The following is a 5152-nucleotide window of genomic DNA, read 5'->3' as shown; positions in this document are numbered from 1 at the left end:
CACTCCTTTTCCCTGGTTAATTCCAGCCACAGCCTTGCAAAGCACTTGCAGGACCCACTGTTGCATCTCTTGCTGGGCAAATCCCTATCAGTAAAGAGAGCCATCCTTCAGCCTCACAAGTCTAGCACTGTAGTGAACCGAATCTTTCACAATGGACGTGAAACATCCTTTCCTCCTTCATTAGCACTCTTCCTTAATTTACAGTGATTACTTCTAATAGCTAGTAAAGCAGTAACCAGTCCCAGTTTTGACTTATAAGAAATTGCAGCAGTTTTTGTTGTTGAAAATAAAGTATTTTACTCAAACATTTGCCTTTCATATTATGTGGGATGGATGATCTTTTTGTTTAAAAATATCTGTAGTCCTTTTTGCAAAGACTGACAGCAGTGTCTGGTTTCAGGGTGGGATGATTAACTGGAATAGACTGTTTCCTCCTCTGCGTCGTAGACATAATGCGAATTATCAAGATCATCGCCCGTCTGAACAAGACACACCTCCACCTACTGAGGTTTCTGAAGAGCAGGTAAACATTTTTCTATTTTAAAATGTCATTAAAAAACTGGTTAGGAATTACCTCTACTGATTTTTTTATCATCTGTTGACACAGTTTCTTAAATGTTCTCTATAGATGCACAAATCAGAATATCAGATAACAGTCACAATACAGAGACAGTGAATTGTCATTACCATCCAAACCAGAGTTACAAATCAACTTGGGAGTTTCTGCTTTTATGTGTAACTGTCTTTTGTATTTATAGATGAGATGGTTTCACTAGCGGGGGATATTCAAATCTGATAAAATAAAATAAATGTTTCAAAGAAGGAAGAGTGACAAATAGACTTCATTGTATGTCTTTTAGATATATGCAAATTTTCCTTCACTGAGGTCTCCAGCTTAAGTTTCCAAACTCAAGTCATGTAATTTTTTGGAAGTAAGAATGTTATGCCTGCTGTGGACAGCAACACACACTTGGTATAAAACTTGGATGTTTTCCTCCATAATGGGGTTGGCTGATTTCACATACTGATGCCACAGAGAAGTTTGTGTCTTTTCTACCAAGTATAGATTTAGACTTTCTGTATAGAGTTAGACTTTTACTCTCTTGTTGATAGTTTTATTGTCAAAAGAGAGGATGATTTACTAGGGAATTTAAGATCAGTCTTATTTCTGTATTCAGGGTTTATTGCATGCAATCAAGTTCTCCAGGTTGTAGCCTGGCTGAAGTTAGCTGCATTTGGCCATACTATAGTCTAAGGTCTCTGCTGCACTTGAATAATAGTAGGTTCAAGAGTGAGTTTTTCTTTCCCTTTTTCAGGGAGATAAATCAACACTTGCTAGTGCCACGCTGGCATGTCTTGTTAGTCATTTCTAATTAGTTTAAAATGAGCTTGTCCCAAACAGCAGTATTTGCTATGATCTGATTTCTAGTTTTGATTCAATGTTAATTATGTTCAGAATGTTCAAAACTTTAACTGCACTGTGAGTTTTGACTGCAAAACCTGCTGGGCTACATCCAACAAACAAACCAAAAAACAACCCCCCCCCCCCAAACAACAACAACAAAAAACAGAAAATCCCCACACCAAAGAACACCTTCTGAGATAAGACCCAGAAACTTGCTTTTGGCTGTCCTGAATGCCTACTCAGTGCCAGGTATGAGGTGAATGAAAATATTTCCCTGCTGAGTTGGTTTGTTTATTTGTTTTATTGACAAATTCTGCTTATGTGAACTTTCATTGTTGGGCTGGAAATGCTGGATGCTTACCCAAAATCTTTAGGCCTAGATTTATGAAAGCAATATATGCTTACATTTTCTCATGCATTGAAGTTGTAGAGCTCACCTGATTCCTGTCATTTGCAACGTTGCCTAGTTACCCTGCAAAGAAAAAAGTCATCTGAGCACCGTTGATCTCTCAGGACTATACTAATAACTACACAGGTTGTCTTAGAATGGTAGAAATGCAAGATTCTCTTCTGTTCTTCAGATTAAAATTTGCAAGCATTTGCAACACTTGTACAAAAATCTCCGCATTTCTTGTGGGTTTTTAGCACCTTAAATTGCTGCTACCGGTATACATCTCAGTTTCCTGGAGCTGAATTCAGTTCCTGTGGTTAAAATATGCTCGGATGAAAAGAGCTTTTTGTTGCCAGAATCTATTCCTCGTGATGCTCCCTGGATATTTCTGTAAATGGGAACATTGCAATTCCATCCACCACTATTTAAGGTTAGAATTCATGGTAACTGCAGTAAAAACCTTTCTTCTGAAGTGTATTTCTGTGATTAGTTTTTATTCCACTGTCTGCCCTTTTTCTCATAAAGAACACACTCTTAGATGAAAAATCAGACAGAGGAAACTTCAGAAAATTACAGGTTATGAAATCCAGTTTGAAGTTGCACTATTGTTGCAGAGGTGTCAAAAGTAACAATTCATTTCTCTCCCTACAAGAAGGTGTGAAACTGGTGTTGGGTTGTAAGGGGGGGAAAGAGGGAAACACACAAAAATTATCTATACTGTATTTGATATTGTGACAGCCAAGGTAGCTGTTTTCAAACATTTTTGAACAGTGTATTTAGATTAAGCGAATGAGGACCCCCACCTCTGGGCATACTTGGCAGTAGTGTATTTCTCTGTAAGCCTCCAAAAATACTAAATGTTCTGGAGGTGTTTTAGAGGAAAGGGAGGTTGCTTTTAATGACACCTTTCTTTCAAAAGGCATTTGAAGTACTTTCAATACTCATGCACATTGCTCTTGCACCCTGGGAAATGTCCTCCTGAGATGTAAACAGCCTCTGCTGCGTTCCTGCTTGGCTGCGTTCTGCTGCTGCTGCAGCTCCGGACAAGCAGAGGAGGAGCAGCGGTAGCTCGCAGACAGCTCCTGTAGCCCAGAACTTCCACGTTCAGAAGTTGTGGTGTCTGGGTGCAGCCCATTTGGAGCAGGATGGCGAATGCTTTATGCTGACAGTGACCACAGATAATTTCATGTACCACTCCTTGTCCCACCCCCCCCGCCTTGTTTTCTCCCTCTCTGGAAGATTAACTATAAAAGTGAATATGTGGTGACTTTCAGTCATACGTAATTGAGAATTGTAGATTTTAAAAGTACTTCGGATTGGAATTTAACCATAAATTAAATTTGATTATACCAGCATTGTTTTTTTCATGTGGCAATTTGAATATCTGTTAGCACAGAGCAAAAAGGTTAGGTGTCGAGTACATGATATTATAAAGAGGGATGGTCAAGTGGTTATTGATTACCAAGATCACTGTCTTAATATGCCGTTTTTCAGGTAATTCTTCAGTCAAATGTCATTGCCTTATGCTGTTTTGAGAATATTTAGATTGTAGTAGTCATGTGTGGTGCCATACTTTCTATTTTAGTCTTCTTTCAAAACTGGATGGCTAGGAGAATACAGGTGTGGCATTTTCAGCAGACAGTTGATTTTAAATAAAGTATCAGAAAGTAGTCATCTCTGTGGCAATGTGTTCAAGCATGCTGTCCTGGATACATCTTTGTGATGGCGCAGAGCCTGATTGCTTACTCTCAGGAAGGGTAAGCTTCTGAACAGCCCAATCAGTGGAGAGGCTTTGAGCAGCCTGGTCTAGTGGAGAGTGTCCCTGCCTGTGGCAGGGGGCTTGGAACTCGATGATCTTTGAGGTCCTTTCCAGCCCTAACCATTCTATGATTCTATATATGTATTTTATACACACATGCACTTTAAAGGGAAGAGGCTGAAAAGTGATCTCTGACACTGTTAACGTGACTGTGAATAAAACTCTGGTTTTAAAGTGCTGTTATGTTATTTCTTTTCCAGGTTGCACGACTTATGGAAATGGGGTTTTCCAGAGGAGATGCTCTAGAAGCTCTGAGGGCTTCAAATAATGACTTAAATGTAGCCACTAATTTTCTACTGCAGCACTGATGGTTTGCTGTGTGAAGGAACCTCACTTGATGGGTTTGTACACGTCTGCAAGGGGATCAAAGCCACCTGCTGGACAGACTCACGAAGGTCGTCTCCGCAAGAGCGTCAGAAAGGAGAAACTGGCTCTGCGTGACTGGTGATTCAAAGCAATGTTAATGAATGACATGAACTGTTCCCAAGCCTTCAGATCACTTGGTGGTTTCTAGTCTGGTTATCCTTTTCAAAGTAACTTTAGTTTCTCCTTATTACTGGATATCACCTAAATTTATTTTTTAAATAAAGTAGGTGTTTTTTTCTTGTAAAACCTTGTAAGACATTATCAGACTTAATGACTAGGAAAAAAAGCTCCAACACCCACAACAACTAGATTTACCTATCAAGAAAAATCATATTTTCTTCCTTTACCAGTCTAACTTCTCTATCTTTCATGTTATTTTACAATACTTGATTTTTTATTACAGTAATAAGAGGTTTGAAGATCACTTCATTTTCAAGTCAGTAAAGGGTTATGAGACTACTGTGTCATTCTTCGGAAAGTTTTACTAATGCTTGTAATATTTCATTTCTTGAATTCCTTTTTAAATAAAGTTGTCATTCAGCACATAATACACAGATAGGATGCGAGAAAATTCATGTGCGTGTTGCAAGCTATGGTAAATGACCACTGTAAATTTAAGTTTTACAAACTGAGTAAATTGCTATTCAGATACAACTCATGAAGATAATCAATGGAAACAGTAAAGGTGAATCAAATGATAAATAAGGTCAGAACAGAAATTCTTCAAATGACTTCCATGTCTAATTCAGACAGACTTCTGTAACAGTGGATGTATGCTGAGTGTCCTATGTGCTGGTTTCATTTTTTGAGCTGGCTGCATACTGTCTTAAAAGAAAATGATAAAAAGCTAACTTTTATATATATAGTTCTAGTTTTCTACTGTCAAAGGTGTGGAGATGACCCTGCATTTGCTGAAACCTCACTGTCTGAAGCAACTTGCTGTTGATCACAGGCTGGAATATTAACCTTAAGGGTGATTCAGGCTAACACAGGAGGTAACAGGATGGTAATGCCAAGGTAGTACAATACTGGTTTTGAAGTTTAGATTGATAAATAAACTTACTTGGCTTGACTCTCAGAAGTGCTCAGTATTAGCACCTTAGGAGTTTTAGGAGGTGGGGTGGAGAGAGGTGAACATCTCTATAAAACCAAGCTGAAGTAATACAAGATT

General features: G+C 38.5%; 1 long non-coding RNA gene across 1 annotated transcript; it reads left to right on the top strand.

Moving 5' to 3' along the window:
- Nucleotides 1-397: 397 nt before the first annotated feature.
- LOC104464331 lies at nucleotides 398-4537 on the top strand. Its single transcript, XR_727579.1, has 2 exons — nucleotides 398-523; nucleotides 3816-4537. It is a non-coding gene; the product is annotated as an uncharacterized LOC104464331 (long non-coding RNA).
- The last annotated feature ends 615 nt before the right edge of the window (nucleotides 4538-5152 follow it).

This window comes from Pterocles gutturalis, unplaced genomic scaffold (assembly GCF_000699245.1).
Source record: "Pterocles gutturalis isolate BGI_N339 unplaced genomic scaffold, ASM69924v1 scaffold15233, whole genome shotgun sequence".
Taxonomy (NCBI): domain Eukaryota; kingdom Metazoa; phylum Chordata; class Aves; order Pterocliformes; family Pteroclidae; genus Pterocles; species Pterocles gutturalis.
Note: the sequence above shows the minus strand (reverse complement) of the source record. Positions and strands in the feature narration are given on the sequence as shown.